We start from the raw sequence: 21,657 nt of genomic DNA, 5'->3' as shown, positions 1-21,657 counted from the left end.
TCCTTGAGGTTCTATATAGAACCTTGGGGTTCTATACTTGGCCAGTAGAACCTTTTACCCAAAAAATGGTTCCATTTAGAACCCTTTGACTGCAAAGAACCTTTTTGATTAAAACGGTTCTATAATTTTTGAATCATAACATAATTATTTAGTAAAGATTATGAAATAATTATAAGTTATAACACAGAGAGACAAAGCTTTTTGAGTCAAAACCTAATAAAATGAATGCTGTCGTCAAAAACTTAATCAGTGTACAGTGTGATGGGATTTTTTTATGCAGGTTTGTACAATAGCATATAACTTATAGGCCTAGTTTATGTTTAACATTTTTGACAAATTATTTTGTGTAATAAATAAAATAACCAATTTATTTAGACTGTGCAGTAACATGTTGTTATGGTTAAATAATTTATTTGAAACTAATAATCATAAAAAAGCCCTCTGGTGACGTCAGTCATTGACAAGGACATCGTCATGGACAGGTGGTGAAGAGCCTCGAGAGAAGGTTAATTTTTCGAAAGGAGAACTCCACTATTTCAGCTTCATCATTCAGGTATGTTAGTACATTTAATATATATAGTGAAATATTTTGTATTATGAAGTAAGGTTTCTATTTGATAGAAAATCCCTCGTGTTATATGGTGATACAGATTGAATGGGGGCAACTTTAGCGTTAATATGGATAAACACTGTGCTTGCGATGACCTCGGTCGTCACCCTTCGGTTCAGAAATCTGTTAAGTTGAATTTGTTCTGCTTTTTATTCGAAATAAGTTTCAATATCGCTATACTTGTTTGTCAGTACTACTAATTAAATTACCGATAACAGTACACAGCTGTGTTATTTGAAGGTGAGCTTTGAGAGAGCGTGAATGAAGCATGTGCATGTTACTTTAAAATTAACTAGATTTGTGCCGATTTCATTGTGTTTTTCGTGTTGTTTTTAGCTCCAACCTTGAACAAACGCTCACTTTTAGCTTGGTTCGTGTGTGTTTTATCAGTGATTGAGCTAAACTCTGCAAAGAAGTGGACATTACTGCCCGCTTTTGAGACGTTCCCGCTAGTCTGCATAAAACCGCAAGATAGCAGTGCACCGCTCGTGCACGCACAGGCAGATTCGTGCCCCGAGTCTGTGCACGCGCGGGAGGCCAGTCACGGTGGCAAGTTCTCCCTATGGCCAGTCAGCCCCTAAACATTATTGAAACCTTTAAAAAGCCAAACATATTTTAACAATCCATAGATGAAAGATCAGGTCTTATTTATCAAAGACAAAAATGCAGACTAAATGTATTGTGAAATTATATATATATATATATATATATATATATATATATATATATATATATATATATATATATATATATATAGTGCAAAATAAGTTTAAAATAAATATTTTAATGTATATTTTATTTTTCTTCAAACAGCCTGGAAACTGAACTGCTTCATAAAACTTGTGCTTGGTATGTATCATTGTTTTAAAATCCAAACAAACTGTATTGTGGTCAGTAAAATGAAATAAATATTATAAAAGACTTCAAGATTGTATTTATCATTACAGAAAAGTGTCATGGGACCCATATTAAGTTTCCAAATTTGATCTGCTGCACACAAGTAGCTTTGAAGAAGAAGGATCCCAGCTTAAAGAAAAATATGTGTCACATCCATAATTGTTTGACATCATCTTCAAGCACACCCGGTAAAGTATTGTATTTTATAACATGCATAATTCAGACTTGTTGGTTGTTGTGTACTGAAAAATTATATTTATCAAAAAAATATTCTATTACTTACTACTGCTGTTTTAATACAGTGAGAATATTAAGGTCGTTGCTTAAAAAAAGTCCTGCAGAGAAGAAATATGTATTGAAAGGTGTAAATTTGCCTACAGGATTCCTTGTTGCAATGTCTTCAAAACAAATGTAAAAATGAAAGGATTTCAGTGATGGGATCAAAAGGAAGTGAACTGGACTCTGAGGGACTTAACACAAGGCAAGTTCATTTCAATACATTTAATGTCAAGATTAATTCTGTGATTTAAATTCATATTTACACATTCTACAAATGCTGTCTTCCTACCTCAGATTGTGATGGACCTAGAATGCGACATCGTTTACGAATAAGTCAAGAACCAAATGAAACACACTATTTTCCAGAGTACAGATTATGGAGGGGTCTGCAAAACTAATGGAGAAGTTTCTTCTTCTTGGAGTGCCACAGCTTGTAAGTAACCAAACAATGTTACATTGTGTGCCAAATAGATATGAAAAATCTGTGTATATGACATTTTAAAGCTCATTTGGTAAAGCAATGCATTAGCAATGCCAAATGTGTTCCAGGTCTCACATATTAATAAATGTATAGAATAAACACAATCTACGTCCCTTTGGATAAAAGTATCTGCCAAATATGATGTATGTTATTTGATAAACAATTATTTTGTTTTGTTCTTATTCTAATTTTATTGTTTTATTTAATGTTCATACTAAATTGAGGTCACTCAGAAATGTCAATTTCATTAAATTCTGTAACAAATGAGATGCAGATTAAAAAACAGAAAAACTTATATTTTTTTAAACAGAAAATATATTACAGCTGTCTACACTGTATTTCTGTATTTTTGATGACTTTAAAGTACTTGTATTGCTGAAAATGTGTCACTTACACAAAGTAAACAAAATGTTTTAATTTAGGATGCTGCATATAAGGACTTAGTGAAGGACACAGAAACATCTTTAAAAGAAATGGCCCAATAGAAGGGCAGGAAAGAAGGAAGTACTCAGCATTGAAATATTGTTTTACAGAAATCCAAAGATCCTAACAGCTCTCCTGATTCTGTCAAGGCTTGAAGTGTCAGCATTACGATGGCCAACACTCGCTCACTATCCTTCGGCTCCCTCATTTATCAGAGGCACCACAGTAGAATGAATTAGCAATTACGCTTCACTTTCCAGCCGCAACCCAGCACTGGGAAACACCCATACACTCTCTCATACACCTGCACACATTTACTTACTATGGCCAATTCACCAATACCGTACGCATGCCTTTGGACTGTGGGGGCAACTGGAGCACCCAGAGGAAACCCACACAAACACTGGGAGAACTTGCAAACTTCACACAGAAACACCAACTGACCCAGTCAGGACTCGAACCAGTGACCTTCTTGCTGTGATGTGACAGTTCTAACCAGTGAGCCACTGTGCCACCCATGGACAAAACTATTTACGTTATAAGAGAGGCCGGCAAACATGGACATGCTACAGGTTGTGGAATGGCTGTTCTCAATGTTTTGTCTAATCATTTTGCAAAGTTTTGTGTGCGATTAAGCACTTTCTTCAATAACTTTTATTGAAAATTATGTATAAAAATGGATGTTGCCATGACCAGTACATACATGTACCGTCAACTTGTTGAAATTGTAGTGTTATTTAATAGATGTTTGTGTATTGTTTCTATCTGCATTGTAATACATTTTTAATCATTTTAGAAATGTTTGAAAGTTAAGTTTTGTATTTGTTCAATCAGTAAGCAAGCTTACAAATGTTTAATAAAAAGTAAAATAATTAGAATTAGATTGTTGAATGCCATTAAGCTGTTAATTATGTTTACTAATTAAATAGTAAAAATGTATAATGTTTAGAGGTAGATCTTATACAAAGTACGCAGAGGTGCAATTTTAAATATTATTTAAAACTTATTTTGTGAAGTAAATTGAATAAATTTAAACAATTTGAATTTTCTGCATTGGTTTTATTTTTTATTCAATAATAAATAAAGAACCCTCAAATGGTTCTAAATAGAACCATGTAACTTGAATTCAAAGAACCATTTGGGGATCTATTTAATGAACCCTTAAATGGTTCTATTTTTAATCTTTTGGGGTTCCATATATGAAGCGTTTGAAAGAACCATTTTGGGTTCTGTATACACAGCAAATTCATTGGTGTTAAATTTCAAGTGTTGTGGTAATTCAGAGTTAAGTGTTAAAATTCTAGAGTTAGATAAAGGTAAAACAACCCTCTCAGCGTTAGAAGCTGATTTGCCTCCTTGTCACACAGAGTAACATGTATCTACCTTTGTAGAAAACCCTTGTATTTGAGAAACTAATCAGAGTGTCTGAAATCTCGCCACACCCTCATTCACCTGGCCCTTAAATTGATCAATTAGTTTAGTCCACTAGACAGAGGGAATGACCACAAATAAGTGAATTCAGACACCTGCTGTTGAACACCTGCTGTTAACAAGCACAATCACTGAATGAATAAGAAATTGAAGGAAGAAATAAAACTACAGACACAGCCTCACACCAAACCAACTGAATTAAAACAGAGGGTTAAACAACTCCATTAAATAATAGCATAAGCAGCTTCACTGATTACAGTTTGACTTCATTTCTGTAAGAATATTTGACAATGAACAGAGTTTTATATTTTTTTATTAAAATATTTCATTTGACCTCACCATCATAGAGATCAGAGGCTGCTTATTTGAGATCTTGAAGCTTTACTCTTATATCCTAATGTTCCTCTGACTGTTATAGCTGTGTTTCTAAAACTCATCAGCTATAGCAAGAAAGGTCAAGAGAAACTATACTGTTTATGCTTAATTGTTATAGAGTTAATTTCCGGTTTTTATTAAGTTGATTCATAAAGATATGCAAATATAATTGTATTAAAACTGCATGGGTCAATACTTCTGGCAGTCTGCTGCTCTTCATAGAAAATTCAACAAACAATTAGGATGCAATTAATAATTAGAGTGTCATGCACTAAACATTCAAGCTCCAGCTTGCTCTTTATGACACACAGGCATCAAGAATCAGGACATGAACCTCAACCGTGGTTGCTAAAAAAAAAAAGCCGCATAGTTCATGCCGCAATGCATGCTGGGTGCCAGCATAGTACAAAGCTCCCAGCATGCATTGCAGCATGAATAAATTATGCAGCTTTATGTTCTTACAATCTCTTTCTTTTCCTTTAGTTTGTGTTGTTTTTGGGAGGTGATATTTCAGTAGTGTTTTTTTTTTTTAGCTTGATTTTTATTTTTTTGTTTGTCACCATCATTGAGAATCAAAGACTAATTATTGATGTCTGGGTGTTTTTGAGTTCTGCCATAGATCAAACATTCTCATTGTAAATATTGTTTTTATTTTATTGGAGCTTCAGTGGTTTCATTTATGTATATTATTTATTTCTTACACATAACTCATATGATATTGAATTAAAAAAACAAGCAGGAAAGGATGGCTATGTTATCATAAATAATCTCTCCAGACTGACACTTTAATTTTTTTTTGGCTTTCCATGCTATATGTATAAATAGTGTAATTAACACTATCTATTGCAGCCAAAATATAAGACATTTATAGCAAGAAGTTGAAGAGCTTGACTAAAGCAGACTCTGTCCTCCATCATGGTGACTTCAAATGAACAACGGAAATTTTATTAAGAGCTTTTGTTCACATGACAGAAATAAAATCAAAGGTCAGTAATAGGTGAAGCTCCATGATAAGTTGTTTATTTGATGAGTTTTTTTTAAAGATGTTGAAAAATAACATTTTTTATTGTGTAATTTGTTTTATTTTTATTGATTATTATTTTATTTAGAGTTTTTCTCAGTTGATTTCATCTTTAGTTTTGGCTTGTGTTTTTCTGTCCTTCAGTGATTCTGCTTGTTAACAGTTGTTCATCAACAATTCTCAATCCTCCTTTAATTAGACACTTAATTGTCTCATTAACTTCATCACTGTCTGTGTGTTCAGCCCTCTGTAGTGAGGACACTAGTTAGGATTTTGCGGTGGAATTTAAGGCTTAAGTGTGTTCGAATGAAAAATACAGACTATGGGATGTATTTTTAACAGAAATATTCTGGAAACTGAATTTACGAATGTAAAATGTTGAAAACAGCAGATTTCTGGCAACCACTGCTGCCAGTATTTTGACATACATTTAACAGATATTTTACACAATAAGAGTTTGCTAATTAACACTCTGGGTGTTAAAAATTTTAACACTTTCAAAAATGTTATTTTAACACTTATAATGGTTCCCATATAAACACTGAGGGAGTGTTAATTTTAACTCTAAGGTAGTTAAATCTACCAAATCTAAAATTTGCAGTGTGAGATCGATAAAAAATACAGACTGTTGAATGTGCTTTTAACAGAAATATTCTGTAAACTGAATTTATGAATGTTAAAAACAGCAGATTACTGGCAACCACAGCTGCTGGTATTTTTCCGTAAGATCTAAAAATGAAAAAAAAGGAAAGAAAAAGAGCAAAACGGTTTTTGTGTCACCATTGTGGAGGATAATAGCGTCTCTGTTCAAGTCCAAGATGAACTGAGAAAATTTGATGTTATGATGCATCTTCTTTTGTTTAAAGGTAACTGTGTAGTTACTAATGCAGTCAAAATCTGTTTGCTAATTGCAATCACACATGAAAACATTATTGCATCTAAAGACTTTACATTTTTGTGCACTAAGCTATAATTTTGAAAAATAAACAATGTGTTAGTTCATGAAATATGGTTAATTTTTGTAAATTTATACAGTTATATAAAACTTCCATGTTTTTCACAGAAAGATTCTGGCAACCACAGCTGCTGGTATTTTTTCGGAAATTTAACAGATATTTTACACAATAAGTGTTTGTTAATTAACACTCTCTTGGTGTAGACAATGTTGCTGCAAGGCTGTTACCCAGAGTTGAAAGAGCAGCAACACAAAACAGGAATTGCATTGGCCAGGAATCAGACCCGGGTCTCCCTCGTCGCAGTTGAGAATTTTACCACTGAACCACCTATGCTGACTAATGTTGTGTTTTGGCTTTGTGTTGTGTAAGTGCTAAAAGGCCGTCAACCAGAGCTGAAAAAGGAGCCACACAAAATCGCACCTGTATTAGCCGAGAATCGACTCTAGGTCTACCATGTGGCAGGCGAGAATTCTACCACTGAACCACCAATGCTGATAAGCTTTTGCTGCAGCCCTAGTGGGGTGTGATTGCTGCAAGGCTGTTACCCAGAGCTGGAAGAGTAGCAACACAAAAAAGGAATTGCATTGGCTGGGAGTCGGACACGGGTCTCCGGCATGGCAGGGTAGAATTCTACCACTGAACCACCAATGCTGATATGCTTATGGTGCTGCCCTAGCGGGGTGTGATTGCTGCAAGGCTGTTACCAAGACCTGGAAGATTAGCAACACCAGAGAGGAATTGCATTGGACAGAAATCAGCCTCGGGTCGCCCGCAAGGCAGGCAAGAATTCTACCACTGAAACACTAATGCTAACCCATGTTCTTCCTTGCCTTTGTGTTGTGTGAGTGCTTAAAGGCCGTCAACCAGAGCTGGAAGAGGAGCCACACTAAAAAGCAATTGCATTAGCAGGGAATCGAACCCAGGTCTCACACATGGCAGGCAAGATTTCTACCAAAACCACCTATGTTGATATGGTTATGCCACTGCCCTAGTGGGGTGTGATTGCTGCAAGGCTGTTAGCCTTGCTGTTGGAAGAGTAGCAACACAAAACAAGAATTGCATTGGTCGGGAATCAGACCCGGGTCACCTGCATGGCAGGCGAGAATTCTACCACTGAACCACCAATACTGACCAATGTTTTTTCTTGCCTTTGTGTTGTGTGGCTGCCACAAGGCTGTTACCTGCAGCTGGAAGAGTAGCAACACAAACGAGCAACTGCATTGGCCGGGAATCGGACCTGGGTTTCCCGTCTGGAACACATGTTCTCCTGCTGAAGGATTCGGATTTCTGCTTTCCAATCCGTCTTATCATGGACCAACGTTTATCCTTTTCTCATCATCTTGTTTCTCATGATTTTTTTTAATTAAATATAATTATTTCATCATTTGAATGAGTATTTAACTGTGAAATTATTTTAATTAATGAATAAGTTAACACATTGCTTAATATAAGAATGTTCAGTGCATTTGCCTGTCTCTTTATAACTATTATCAGAAGCCACCAAACTAGGTCAGAGGTCACGGAGACCTTAAGTGGATCTGAGGGCTGAGGAGTGGAATCAACTCTTTCTATTGTTATTTCTATGAGTTAATCCTAATCTAAAATGTCTAAAGTGATTTTGCTGTTTTTATGGTTAATTCTTTTAAAGTAATTCTACTTTTTATTCAAGATAGACTATGACTATGATAAGAATATGACTGCCTGAATGTAGACTATACCAATTTTTAACCAGTTTTCATAAAGATGGCTGAGAGTACACTCAGCCTTGAATAAGTAACAGATTATACTTTAAGTGTGTGTGTTCTATTTGATTGTTGATCCGTTTCACAGGTCTGGAGTCAGCTTTAATCAGTCTAAGGGATGTCTGACATTTATGCTTAAACGTGCAGTAGGTGATTATCTTCAGAAACTGAATTTCTGAAGACAATCACTAATTTTTGTTCTGGTTAAAAGTCTCTTCACTGTCCAATAGTAATGATTACAGTAAATGATCTAAATGTGTTTATATGTATTTTTATATTCTGGGTAAAGCATAAAACTAAAAAATGTTCATCCAATTAAATAGAGTCGGACTGTCATCTCCCATAATTCCGATAAGCAGGTCAGGCTGTCTGTCAGCAAATGTAGATTCGGACTTCTGTGCATCTGTTTACACAACACCATGGCGGAAGTATTACTATTAGAGAGGTAATGTTCTGTTTTAAAACTATTTTAGTCAGGCTAAGCTGATGTTAGATTGTGTTATGTTATGAATGACTTATATGCACAGACGTGTTGTTCAGCCACTGAAATCTCGCGGTGAAATATTGATGTGATTATTTTCAGTTTCATAAGGTCATTTTACAGCATTGATAATGATTTATAGAAATATTTATATTTAGTTTAACAACAAAACATCAGTAAAAATAGCGCTTTTCAGCCTAACCTGCTTTATTGAGCTGAAGTTGCTTTTATATTTACGTTTGGTCATTTTTGAACAATGATAGCCTTCCTATACTGTTTATCGCTACTCTGAATATTCACTCTGAAATAGCGTGTAAGTGTGGCTAAGTAATAAATGTAATCCCTGCATGGCGCTGGCACTAACTAACTGGCAAATGACATGAACTAGTGGGGTTGTCTGTCTGCTGTTGTGACGCGGTGCGCGCGTTCGCGATTTCAGGGGGTGTGGCTTTAAATCACAGTCCCTCGCCGCCGTCCAAAGATAATATGTTAAGCGGTTAACATTTTGGCAGATCACCTACTGTACCTTTAAGATATTGTTCAGAATATACGCACAAACCCCACGTGGAAATTCTCCTAGTCTATCTGTGTTTTAACCAATCAGGCTAGAACACCTATATGTATGACGCAGTTAATGACGTTATGTGAGAATATAATTGTTATTGATTGGTGATTGTAAGCAGAGCGGCCTAGGAACTCATTGCGAGAGTTGAAGCTGGTTTCAGCTGATGAAACTGCAAACTATCTTCTGTAAACTTGATTTATTTATTTAAATCTCTGACTCTGGCTCTTTTTTATATACCTGACTGGTCATTCTTTGGGTTAAACTGTATACTATCCCTACAGTTTTGGTGGAGGACGCATGGCACTTGTTTACTGGTGACACCATTGATCAATCAACAAAAAGAAATGTAGAAAGATTTAAAGGGCCATGAAACCCCCTTGTTTCAGCAGGGTGTTTTCATACCTCTACTTTGGAAAAAGTCAGAAAAGTGTGCGTGTCCAGCTCTGTTTAGGGGGGAGTGTCGAAGGAACTAAAGTGGGATGGTGTGGGAGTGTTTATTTGGGCACGCGCAAGTTTCAGTCAAAATACACACACATGAGAAAGTGATGGTGTTTAACCTACATGGACATCTGTAGTCGAATTATTTGCCAAATTATTAAATGGTGGACTTTAACTGCAGTTTGGCTCTTTCATTCAGGAAATTCATTCATGCCCCTCGCGACAAACGCAATATTTGATTCGAGGATCTGCTCTAAGCGTGTATTTTTCATGAAATGTTTGATACCGCACGGTGAATGAGAGAAAAAAAAAACTCTGCATTTTCCGGAAACTTAGATGCACACGGCCGGTAGCGTCAGAAAGCCGCATGTCTGTTATTCCGGTCACAAAATGCGGTGCTATGTTTGCACTCAGTGCAATAGTTAACTTAATTCGATACGAACAAACTGAATAAACAAAGAGCACTGGTCGCTCACTTACCAAAATCTGTAGAGACAGGACAATCACCAGCAGCTAGAGCCGCGTCTTTATGAAGAGGAGACTAACGTTACAAGCGAATCCGGATTTCAGCGTTTGCAGATGAGAACAGCTCTCAGGTAAACAATGTTCCTCATTAGACACGTAAGTTATTGTTGTCGAGAGTCGCGTACACTGTTAATCCACACGTGATCCAGCTGAGCTCTCACAGAGAGAAAATGAAAATGAAACTTAATGGCAGCAAACTATAAAAGCAACACTTTACGCTTGTTTTGCCAACACAACGTGGCGTCTCCGTGGCGTAAACACGGTGACGCTAATGAATATTAATGAAGTTGCACAATAGAGCGCGCTGATTGGTTTGAACCAAGCCTTACTCATGCATTAATGCAACACACTGTAAGACGTAATAAGACTCACTCTGGCATTTGTGGTGGAATTTAGATTTGTGTGGAATCCCCTTGCGAGCTGGTGCATTTTGCGGTACACCTATAACGATAGTAATAAGTATAACAGTAGTTAAGGGGTGTACCTCCTCCACCCAGAGTTAAGTACTCAGTGACGGGTGTGTAAGAGGCTTTTAGGACATTCTCGGGGATAAAACTTGGACTGGTTTTTATTTAGTAGTGGACTAAATTAACCCGAGATTGTAATTAGTTCTACCACTGCTATCTTGCTGTTTCACAGACAAAAGGGCCCGAATCCTAAGAATAGAGTAGGTCAGATTATTAGGAAAAGAAATTGTTAAATAAATAAATTCTTAAATAACATCTTAATCGGTATCCATTAGTTAGTAGTGGCCACAAAAGTCAGACAAGAAACCTAGAAATATTAGGGCGAGGTTGATTGATCAATGATGCACCAGGAGCAATCCCGAAAAAAAAATATGACCCTAACTGGATTGGACCGATCTGGACAGTTTCCACATCTTGGGATGGTTTGCAGATTAATCAAGCAAAAGCTAAGCGCTGTTAGTAAGATTTCATTCTCAATTTCTTGTTGCTTTTGGTGTTAAACTCTGATATAAAAAGAAACAGATGAGAGCAGAATGCAGTAAATGGCTCAGCTAAGCTCTCAGGTTTAAAATGATTTTAGAACCGATTTTAAGAACAAAAATGCCTTTTGCAATTAATTGTCAATGAAAAGCTAAAATCTAAATATTGAGTGTCTAGTAGCAAAAAGCACAAGCACAGAAACTGACAGTAACATTATGTTTTGTCTTAGAAGATGAGATTCTGTGTGACTGCACTGTTATCTTGGTTTAGCCCTCACCATGACTTTTGACTTTTGGCTGTAAAAGTAACAGAGACATGTCTGAATAAAAAATGTGCCATGTAAGTCTGTGCAAACAAGCAGCTTTATGGTTGGATTTAAATATTTTTAAATCTAAAAAAGTAACATAAATGGGGGTTCAAATAATACTTTGATGGATGCAGTTAACCCCTGAAAAATCTAAAACTGTTGTTGACTGTAACAGCATTTCTTTGAAAAAGCATGTCAACTCTGTTTTATATGTTTTAGGACGGGCTTGAGTAAAAGATTACAATAAAATTATGTTATTGAAGTTAATGTTATGTTTAATGTATGTTTAAATTGAGTAAACATACATTAACAGTTCTGGATTGCTCAAAACTCTCTTTCTCTCTCATTAGATATCAGCTATGAGCTGCTATCTGCCTGTTCCATGACAACTGATAATCACAGTGTTCAGTTGGAAATGACATTATGTCAGAGTATAATTGTTATTGATTGGTGATTGTAAGCAGAGCAGCCTAGGAACTTATTGCGAGTGTTGAAGCTGGCTTCTGATGATGAAACTGCAAACTATCTTAGGTAAACTTGATTTATTTATTTATTTGAATCTCTGACTCCAGCTCTTCTTCATCTATCAGACTGGTCATTCTTTGGGTTAAACTGTAAACTATCCCAATAGCTAAAACCCTGCTCATGCACCATTTGGAATCGTAAAAAACCTTTTGTCTTTTCTCCTTTCTATGCTAGAGCCATGTTCCCACTTGTATCCCATGCTCTACAGAGCTTTGGCCCTGTCAGTGCTAGGCACACTGATTGATGCAGTAGGTCACCAAGTTTATGGACGGGGGGAAATTAGAGTGTCATGATAGCCTATGGCAAAGTCCCACTAAAGCAAGGGCTGTGGAAGTGCATTAGCACAACAAAACAAACGATCAAAGCATCCCACATTCGTTTTCACCTTGCATGTAGACTTTCCAGTTGACCCAGCAGCACCTCCCACGATTTGCTAAACCCATCCTCATGCACCATTTGGAATCATGAAAAGCCTTTTGTCTTTTTTCATTTCTGTACTTTTACCCATGCACTAAAAAAGCAATATGGAGTGCTTCACGGATTTGCGTGTCATCCTTTTGCAGGGGCCATGCTAATCTTCTCTGTATTGATCCAATTTTAGTATATGTGCCACCGTAGCGAGCACAGACCAGCGGTCAGGCTCAGGGCATATACACGCCTCGAGTCCCAGCAATGTTCCTTCAAGGTGGTGGGACCCGAAGAGCCATGTTCCCACTTGTATGCCGTGCACTACAGAGCTTTGGCCCTGTCAGTGCTAGGCACACTGATTGATGCAGTAGGTCACCAAGTTTATGGACAGGGGGAAATTAGAGTGTCAGGATAGCCTATGGCAAAGTCCCACTAAAGCAAGGGCTTTGGAAGTGCATTAGCACAACAAAACAAACGATCAAAGCATCCCACATTCGTTTTCACCATGCATGTAGACTTTCCAGTTGACCCAGCAGCACCTCCCACGATTTGCTAAACCCATCCTCATGCACCATTTGGAATCGTGAAAAGCCTTTTGTCTTTTTTCATTTCTGTACTTTTACCCACGCACTAAAACAGCAATATGGATCGCTTTACGGATTTGCGTGTCATCCTTTCGCAGGGACCATGCTAATCTTCTCTGTATCAATCCAATTTTAGTATATGTGCCACCGTAGTGAGCACTCAGGCTCAGGGCATATGTACGCCTCGAGTCCCAGCAATGTTCCTTCAAGGTGGTGGGACCCGAAGAGCCATGTTCCCACTTGTATGCCGTGCACTACAGAGCTTTGGCCCTGTCAGTGCTAGGCACACTGATTGATGCAGTAGGTCACCAAGTTTATGGACAGGGGGAAATTAGAGTGTCAGGATAGCCTATGGCAAAGTCCCACTAAAGCAAGGGCTTTGGAAGTGCATTAGCACAACAAAACAAACGATCAAAGCATCCCACATTCGTTTTCACCATGCATGTAGACTTTCCAGTTGACCCAGCAGCACCTCCCACGATTTGCTAAACCCATCCTCATGCACCATTTGGAATCGTGAAAAGCCTTTTGTCTTTTTGCATTTCTGTACTTTTACCCACGCACTAAAACAGCAATATGGAGCGCTTCACGGATTTGCGTGTCATCCTTTTGCAGGGGCCATGCTAATCTTCTCTGTATCGATCCAATTTTAGTATATGTGCAACCATAGTGAGCACAGACCAGTGGTCAGGCTCAGGGCATATGTACGCCTCGAGTCCCAGCAATGTTCCTCCAGGGTGGTGGGAACCGGAGAGCCATGTTCCCACTTGTATGCCGTGCACTACAGAGCTTTGGCCCTGTCAGTGCTAGGCAAACTAATTGATGCAGTAGGTCACCAAGTTTATGGACAGGGGGAAATTAGAGTGTCAGGATAGCCTATGGCAAAGTCCCAGTAAAGCAAGGGCTTTGGAAGTGCATTGGTTGCACAACAAAGCAAACGATCAAAGCATCCCACATTCGTTTTCACCATGCATGTAGACTTTCCAGTTGACCCAGCAGCACCTCCCACGATTTGCTAAACCCATCCTCATGCACCATTTGGAATCGTGAAAAGCCTTTTGTCTTTTTTCATTTCTGTACTTTTACCCACGCACTAAAACAGCAATATGGAGCGCTTCACGGATTTGCGTGTGATCCTTTCGCAGGGGCCATGCTAATCTTCTCTGTATCGATCCAATTTTAGTATATGTGCCACCGTAGCGAGCACAGACCAGTGGTCAGGCTCAGGGCATATGTACGCCTCGAGTCCGAGCAATGTTCCTTCAAGGTGGTGGGACCCGAAGAGCCATGTTCCCACTTATATACCGTGCACTACAGAGCTTTGGCCCTGTCAGTGCTAGGCACACTGATTGATGCAGTAGGTCACCAAGTTTATGGACGGGGGGAAATTAGAGTGTCACGATAGCCTATGGCAATCCCACTAAAGCAAGGGCTTTGGAAGTGCATTAGCACAACAAAACAAATGATCAAAGCATCCCACATTCGTTTTCACCATGCATGTAGACTTTCCAGTTGACCCAGCAGCAGCACCTCCCACGATTTGCTAAACCCATCCTCATGCACCATTTGGAAACGTGAAAAGCCTTTTGTCTTTTTTCATTTCTGTACTTTTACCCACGCACTAAAAAAGCAATATGGAGCGCTTCACGGATTTGCGTGTCATCCTTTCGCAGGGGCCATGCTAATCTTCTCTGTATCGATCCAATTTTAGTATATGTGCCACCGTAGCGAGCACAGATCAGCAGTCAGGCTCAGGGCATATGTACGCCTCGAGTCCCAGCAATGTTCCTCCAAGGTGGTGGGACCTGGAGAGCCATGTTCCCACTTGTATGCCGTGCACTACAGAGCTTTGGCCCTGTCAGTGCTAGGCACACTGATTGATGCAGTACGTCACCAAGTTTATGGACAGGGGGAAATTAGAGTGTCAGGATAGCCTATGGCAAAGTCCCAGTAAAGCAAGGGCTTTGGAAGTGCATTGGTTGCACAACAAAGCAAACGATCAAAGCATCCCACATTCGTTTTCACCATGCATGTAGACTTTCCAGTTGACCCAGCAGCACCTCCCACGATTTGCTAAACCCATCCTCATGCACCATTTGGAATCGTGAAAAGCCTTTTGTCTTTTTTCATTTCTGTACTTTTACCCACGCACTAAAACAGCAATATGGAGCGCTTCACGGATTTGCGTGTCATCCTTTCACAGGGGCCATGCTAATCTTCTCTGTATCGATCCAATTTTAGTATATGTGCCACCGTAGCGAGCACAGACAAGTGGTCAGGCTCAGGGCATATGTACGCCTCGAGTCCCAGCAATGTTCCTTCAAGGTGGTGGGACCCGAAGAGCCATGTTCCCACTTATATACCGTGCACTACAGAGCTTTGGCCCTGTCAGTGCTAGGCACACTGATTGATGCAGTAGGTCACCAAGTTTATGGACGGGGGGAAATTAGAGTGTCACGATAGCCTATGGCAATCCCACTAAAGCAAGGGCTTTGGAAGTGCATTAGCACAACAAAACAAACGATCAAAGCATCCCACATTCGTTTTCACCATGCATGTAGACTTTCCAGTTGACCCAGCAGCACCTCCCACGATTTGCTAAACCCATCCTCATGCACCATTTGGAATCGTGAAAAGCCTTTTGTCTTTTTGCATTTCTGTACTTTTACCCACGCACTAAAACAGCAATATGGAGCGCTTCACGGATTTGCGTGTCATCCTTTCGCAGGGGCCATGCTAATCTTCTCTGTATCGATCCAATTTTAGTATATGTGCCACCGTAGCGAGCACAGATCAGCAGTCAGGCTCAGGGCATATGTACGCCTCGAGTCCCAGCAATGTTCCTCCAAGGTGGTGGGACCTGGAGAGCCATGTTCCCACTTGTATGCCGTGCACTACAGAGCTTTGGCCCTGTCAGTGCTAGGCACACTGATTGATGCAGTAGGTCACCAAGTTTATGGACGGGGGGAAATTAGAGTGTCACGATAGCCTATGGCAATCCCACTAAAGCAAGGGCTTTGGAAGTGCATTAGCACAACAAAACAAACGATCAAAGCATCCCACATTCGTTTTCACCATGCATGTAGACTTCCCAGTTGACCCAGCAGCACCTCCCACGATTTGCTAAACCCATCCTCATGCACCATTTGGAATCGTGAAAAGCCTTTTGTCTTTTTGCATTTCTGTACTTTTACCCACGCACTAAAACAGCAATATGGAGTGCTTCACGGATTTGCGTGTCATCCTTTCGCAGGGGCCATGCTAATCTTCTCTGTATCGATCCAATTTTTGTATATGTGCCACCGTAGCGAGCACAGACCAGTGGTCAGGCTCAGGGCATATGTATGCCTCGAGTCCCAGCAATGTTCCTCCAGGGTGGTGGAAACCGGAGAGCCATGTTCCCACTTGTATGCCGTGCACTACAGAGCTTTGGCCCTGTCAGTGCTAGGCACACTGATTGATGCAGTAGGTCACCAAGTTTATGGACGGGGGGAAATTAGAGTGTCAGGATAGCCTATGGCAATCCCACTAAAGCAAGGGCTTTGGAAGTGCATTAGCAAAACAAAACAAATGATCAAAGCATCCCACATTCGTTGTCACCATGCATGTAGACTTTCCAGTTGACCCAGCAGCACCTCCCACGATTTGCTAAACCCATCGTCATGCACCATTTGGAAACGTGAAAAGCCTTTTGTCTTTTTACATTTCTGTACTTTTACCCACGCACTAAACAAGCAATATGGAGCGCTTCACGGATTTGCGTGTCATCCTTTCGCAGGGGCCATGCTAATCTTCTCTGTATCGATCCAATTTTAGTATATGTGCCACCGTAGCGAGCACAGATCAGCAGTCAGGCTCAGGGCATATGTACGCCTCGAGTCCCAGCAATGTTCCTCCAAGGTGGTGGGACCTGGAGAGCCATGTTCCCACTTGTATGCCGTGCACTACAGAGCTTTGGCCCTGTCAGTGCTAGGCACACTGATTGATGCAGTAGGTCACCAAGTTTATGGACGGGGGGGAAATTTGAGTGTCACGATAGCCTATGGCAATCCCACTAAAGCAAGGGCTTTGGAAGTGCATTAGCACAACAAAACAAATGATCAAAGCATCCCACATTCGTTTTCACCATGCATGTAGACTTTCCAGCTGACCCAGCAGCACCTCCCACGATTTGCTAAACCCATCCTCATGCACCATTTGGAAACGTGAAAAGCCTTTTGTCTTTTTTCATTTCTGTACTTTTACCCACGCACTAAAAAAGCAATATGGAGCGCTTCACGGATTTGCGTGTCATCCTTTCGCAGGGGCCATGCTAATCTTCTCTGTATCGATCCAATTTTAATATATGTGCCACCGTAGCGAGCACAGATCAGCAGTCAGGCTCAGGGCATATGTACGCCTCGAGTCCCAGCAATGTTCCTCCAAGGTGGTGGGACCTGGAGAGCCATGTTCCCACTTGTATGCCGTGCACTACAGAGCTTTGGCCCTGTCAGTGCTAGGCACACTGATTGATGCAGTAGGTCACCAAGTTTATGGACAGGGGGAAATTAGAGTGTCAGGATAGCCTATGGCAAAGTCCCAGTAAAGCAAGGGCTTTGGAAGTGCATTGGTTGCACAACAAAGCAAACGATCAAAGCATCCCACATTCGTTTTCACCATGCATGTAGACTTTCCAGTTGACCCAGCAGCACCTCCCACGATTTGCTAAACCCATCCTCATGCACCATTTGGAATCGTGAAAAGCCTTTTGTCTTTTTTCATTTCTGTACTTTTACCCACGCACCAAAACAGCAATATGGAGCGCTTCACGGATTTGCGTGTCATCCTTTCGCAGGGGCCATGCTAATCTTCTCTGTATCGATCCAATTTTAGTATATGTGCCACCGTAGCGAGCACAGATCAGTAGTCAGGCTCAGGGCATATGTACGCCTCGAGTCCCAGCAATGTTCCTCCAAGGTGGTGGGACCTGGAGAGCCATGTTCCCACTTGTGTGCCGTGCACTACAGAGCTTTGGCCCTGTCAGTGCTAGGCACACTGATTGATGCAGTAGGTCACCAAGTTTATGGACAGGGGGAAATTAGAGTGTCAGGATAGCCTATGGCAAAGTCCCAGTAAAGCAAGGGCTTTGGAAGTGCATTGGTTGCACAACAAAGCAAACGATCAAAGCATCCCACATTCGTTTTCACCATGCATGTAGACTTTCCAGTTGACCCAGCAGCACCTCCCACGATTTGCTAAACCCATCCTCATGCACCATTTGGAATCGTGAAAAGGCTTTTGTCTTTTTTCATTTCTGTACTTTTACCCACGCACTAAAACAGCAATATGGAGCGCTTCACGGATTTGCGTGTCATCCTTTCGCAGGGGCCATGCTAATCTTCTCTGTATCGATCCAATTTTAGTATATGTGCCACCGTAGCAAGCTCGGACGAGTGGACAGGCTCAGGGCATATGTACGCCTCGAGTCCCAGCAATGTTCCTCCAAGGTGGTGGGACCTGGAGAGCCATGTTCCCACTTGTATGCCGTGCACTACAGAGCTTTGGCCCTGTCAGTGCTAGGCACACTGATTGATGCAGTAGGTCACCAAGTTTATGGACAGGGGGAAATTAGAGTGTCAGGATAGCCTATGGCAAAGTCCCAGTAAAGCAAAGGCTTTGGAAGTGCATTGGTTGCACAACAAAGCAAACGATCAAAGCATCCCACATTCGTTTTCACCATGCATGTAGACTTTCCAGTTGACCCAGCAGCACCTCCCACGATTTGCTAAACCCATCCTCATGCACCATTTGGAATCGTGAAAAGCCTTTTGTCTTTTTTCATTTCTGTACTTTTACCCACGCACTAAAACAGCAATATGGAGCGCTTCACGGATTTGCGTGTGATCCTTTCGCAGGGGCCATGCTAATCTTCTCTGTATCGATCCAATTTTAGTATATGTGCCACCGTAGCGAGCACAGACCAGTGGTCAGGCTCAGGGCATATGTACGCCTCGAGTCCCAGCAATGTTCCTCCAGGGTGGTGGGAACCGGAGAGCCATGTTCCCACTTGTATGCCGTGCACTACAGAGCGTTGGCCCTGTCAGTGCTAGGCACACTGATTGATGCAGTAGGTCACCAAGTTTATGGACAGGGGGAAATTAGAGTGTCAGGATAGCCTATGGCAATCCCACTAAAGCAAGGGCTTTGGAAGTGCATTAGCACAACAAAACAAATGATCAAAGCATCCCACATTCGTTGTCACCATGCATGTAGACTTTCCAGTTGACCCAGCAGCACCTCCCACGATTTGCTAAACCCATCGTCATGCACCATTTGGAAACGTGAAAAGCCTTTTGTCTTTTTTCATTTCTGTATTTTTACCCACGCACTAAAAAAGCAATAAGGAGCGCTTCACGGATTTGCGTGTCATCCTTTCGCAGGGGCCATGCTAATCTTCTCTGTATCGATCCAATTTTAGTATATGTGCCACCGTAGCGAGCACAGATCAGTAGTCAGGCTCAGGGCATATGTACGCCTCGAGTCCCAGCAATGTTCCTCCAAGGTGGTGGGACCTGGAGAGCCATGTTCCCACTTGTATGCCGTGCACTACAGAGCTTTGGCCCTGTCAGTGCTAGGCACACTGATTGATGCAGTAGGTCACCAAGTTTATGGACAGGGGGAAATTAGAGTGTCAGGATAGCCTATGGCAAAGTCCCAGTAAAGCAAGGGCTTTGGAAGTGCATTGGTTGCACAACAAAGCAAACGATCAAAGCATCCCACATTCGTTTTCACCATGCATGTAGACTTTCCAGTTGACCCAGCAGCACCTCCCACGATTTGCTAAACCCATCCTCATGCACCATTTGGAATCGTGAAAAGCCTTTTGTCTTTTTTCATTTCTGTACTTTTACCCACGCACTAAAACAGCAATATGGAGCGCTTCACGGATTTGCGTGTCATCCTTTCGCAGGGGCCATGCTAATCTTCTCTGTATCGATCCAATTTTAGTATATGTGCCACCGTAGCAAGCACGGACGAGTGGACAGGCTCAGGGCATATGTACGCCTCGAGTCCCAGCAATGTTCCTCCAAGGTGGTGGGACCTGGAGAGCCATGTTCCCACTTGTATGCCGTGCACTACAGAGCTTTGGCCCTGTCAGTGCTAGGCACACTGATTGATGCAGTAGGTCACCAAGTTTATGGACGGGGGGAAATTAGAGTGTCAGGATAGCCTATGGCAATCCCACTAAAGCAAGGGCTTTGGAAGTGCATTAGCACAACAAAACAAATGATCAAAGCATCCCACATTCATTTTCACCATGCATGTAGACTTTCCAGTTGACCCAGCAGCACCTCCCACGATTTGCTAAACCCATCGTCATGCACCATTTGGAAACGTGAAAAGCCTTTTGTCTTTTTTCATTTCTGTACTTTTACCCACGCACTAAAAAAGCAATATGGAGCGCTTCACGGATTTGCGTGTCATCCTTTCGTAGGGGCCATGCTAATCTTCTCTGTATCGATCCAATTTTAGTATATGTGCCACCGTAGCGAGCACAGATCAGCAGTCAGGCTCAGGGCATATGTACGCCTCGAGTCCCAGCAATGTTCCTCCAAGGTGGTGGGACCTGGAGAGCCATGTTCCCACTTGTATGCCGTGCACTACAGAGCTTTGGCCCTGTCAGTGCTAGGCACACTGATTGATGCAGTAGGTCACCAAGTTTATGGACAGGGGGAAATTAGAGTGTCAGGATAGCCTATGGCAAAGTCCCAGTAAAGCAAGGGCTTTGGAAGTGCATTGGTTGCACAACAAAGCAAACGATCAAAGCATCCCACATTCGTTTTCACCATGCATGTAGACTTTCCAGTTGACCCAGCAGCACCTCCCACGATTTGCTAAACCCATCCTCATGCACCATTTGGAATCGTGAAAAGCCTTTTGTCTTTTTCATTTCTGTACTTTTACCCACGCACTAAAACAGCAATATGGAGCGCTTCACGGATTTGCGTGTGATCCTTTCGCAGGGGCCATGCTAATCTTCTCTGTATCGATCCAATTTTAGTATATGTGCCACCGTAGCGAGCACAGACCAGTGGTCAGGCTCAGGGCATATGTACGCCTCGAGTCCCAGCAATGTTCCTTCAAGGTGGTGGGAACCGGAGAGCCATGTTCCCACTTGTATGCCGTGCACTACAGAGCTTTGGCCCTGTCAGTGCTAGGCACACTGATTGATGCAGTAGGTCACCAAGTTTATGGACGGGGGGGAAATTAGAGTGTCACGATAGCCTATGGCAATCCCACTAAAGCAAGGGCTTTGGAAGTGCATTAGCACAACAAAACAAATGATCAAAGCATCCCACATTCGTTTTCACCATGCATGTAGACTTTCCAGTTGACCCAGCAGCACCTCCCACGATTTGCTAAACCCATCCTCATGCACCATTTGGAATCGTGAAAAGCCTTTTGTCTTTTTTCATTTCTGTACTTTTACCCACGCACTAAAACAGCAATATGGAGCGCTTCACGGATTTGCGTGTCATCCTTTCGCAGGGGCCATGCTAATCTTCTCTGTATCGATCCAATTTTAGTATATGTGCCACCGTAGCGAGCACAGACTAGTGGTCAGGCTCAGGGCATATGTACGCCTCGAGTCCCAGCAATGTTCCTTCAAGGTGGTGGGACC

At 41.2% G+C, this 21,657-nt stretch overlaps 2 protein-coding genes and 18 non-coding genes across 21 annotated transcripts in view; 1 reads left to right on the top strand and 19 right to left on the bottom strand.

The window, feature by feature from the left end:
- The window catches only part of LOC137491248 (uncharacterized), a 697,259-nt gene that overhangs the window by 468,356 nt on the left and 207,246 nt on the right, over window positions 1–21,657 (top strand). The gene's annotated exons all lie outside the window — the stretch shown is intronic.
- Window positions 1–21,657, bottom strand: part of LOC137491174 (uncharacterized) — a 293,575-nt gene that overhangs the window by 95,116 nt on the left and 176,802 nt on the right. The window lies entirely within an intron of this gene.
- LOC137494874 (U6 spliceosomal RNA) lies at window positions 12,522–12,628 on the bottom strand. The gene has a single exon (XR_011014818.1). It is a non-coding gene; the product is annotated as a U6 spliceosomal RNA (small nuclear RNA).
- LOC137495047 (U6 spliceosomal RNA) lies at window positions 13,049–13,155 on the bottom strand. The gene has a single exon (XR_011014991.1). It is a non-coding gene; the product is annotated as a U6 spliceosomal RNA (small nuclear RNA).
- Window positions 13,566–13,672, bottom strand: LOC137494900 (U6 spliceosomal RNA). The gene has a single exon (XR_011014844.1). It is a non-coding gene; the product is annotated as a U6 spliceosomal RNA (small nuclear RNA).
- LOC137495039 (U6 spliceosomal RNA) lies at window positions 14,096–14,202 on the bottom strand. Its single transcript, XR_011014983.1, has one exon. It is a non-coding gene; the product is annotated as a U6 spliceosomal RNA (small nuclear RNA).
- LOC137494584 (U6 spliceosomal RNA) lies at window positions 14,624–14,730 on the bottom strand. Its single transcript, XR_011014530.1, has one exon. It is a non-coding gene; the product is annotated as a U6 spliceosomal RNA (small nuclear RNA).
- Window positions 15,154–15,260, bottom strand: LOC137494931 (U6 spliceosomal RNA). The gene has a single exon (XR_011014875.1). It is a non-coding gene; the product is annotated as a U6 spliceosomal RNA (small nuclear RNA).
- LOC137494716 (U6 spliceosomal RNA) lies at window positions 15,679–15,785 on the bottom strand. The gene has a single exon (XR_011014662.1). It is a non-coding gene; the product is annotated as a U6 spliceosomal RNA (small nuclear RNA).
- On the bottom strand, window positions 16,204–16,310 carry LOC137494922 (U6 spliceosomal RNA). Its single transcript, XR_011014866.1, has one exon. It is a non-coding gene; the product is annotated as a U6 spliceosomal RNA (small nuclear RNA).
- LOC137494715 (U6 spliceosomal RNA) lies at window positions 16,729–16,835 on the bottom strand. The gene has a single exon (XR_011014661.1). It is a non-coding gene; the product is annotated as a U6 spliceosomal RNA (small nuclear RNA).
- On the bottom strand, window positions 17,255–17,361 carry LOC137494543 (U6 spliceosomal RNA). The gene has a single exon (XR_011014489.1). It is a non-coding gene; the product is annotated as a U6 spliceosomal RNA (small nuclear RNA).
- On the bottom strand, window positions 17,785–17,891 carry LOC137494713 (U6 spliceosomal RNA). The gene has a single exon (XR_011014659.1). It is a non-coding gene; the product is annotated as a U6 spliceosomal RNA (small nuclear RNA).
- Window positions 18,315–18,421, bottom strand: LOC137495022 (U6 spliceosomal RNA). The gene has a single exon (XR_011014966.1). It is a non-coding gene; the product is annotated as a U6 spliceosomal RNA (small nuclear RNA).
- On the bottom strand, window positions 18,845–18,951 carry LOC137495038 (U6 spliceosomal RNA). Its single transcript, XR_011014982.1, has one exon. It is a non-coding gene; the product is annotated as a U6 spliceosomal RNA (small nuclear RNA).
- On the bottom strand, window positions 19,370–19,476 carry LOC137494903 (U6 spliceosomal RNA). Its single transcript, XR_011014847.1, has one exon. It is a non-coding gene; the product is annotated as a U6 spliceosomal RNA (small nuclear RNA).
- LOC137494866 (U6 spliceosomal RNA) lies at window positions 19,900–20,006 on the bottom strand. The gene has a single exon (XR_011014810.1). It is a non-coding gene; the product is annotated as a U6 spliceosomal RNA (small nuclear RNA).
- Window positions 20,425–20,531, bottom strand: LOC137495004 (U6 spliceosomal RNA). Its single transcript, XR_011014948.1, has one exon. It is a non-coding gene; the product is annotated as a U6 spliceosomal RNA (small nuclear RNA).
- Window positions 20,954–21,060, bottom strand: LOC137495037 (U6 spliceosomal RNA). Its single transcript, XR_011014981.1, has one exon. It is a non-coding gene; the product is annotated as a U6 spliceosomal RNA (small nuclear RNA).
- LOC137494712 (U6 spliceosomal RNA) lies at window positions 21,480–21,586 on the bottom strand. The gene has a single exon (XR_011014658.1). It is a non-coding gene; the product is annotated as a U6 spliceosomal RNA (small nuclear RNA).

Source organism: Danio rerio, chromosome 4 (assembly GCF_049306965.1).
Source record: "Danio rerio strain Tuebingen ecotype United States chromosome 4, GRCz12tu, whole genome shotgun sequence".
Lineage (NCBI taxonomy): Eukaryota > Metazoa > Chordata > Actinopteri > Cypriniformes > Danionidae > Danio > Danio rerio.
The sequence above is the reverse complement of the archived record's forward strand: the minus strand, read 5'-3'. Positions and strand labels throughout refer to the sequence as shown.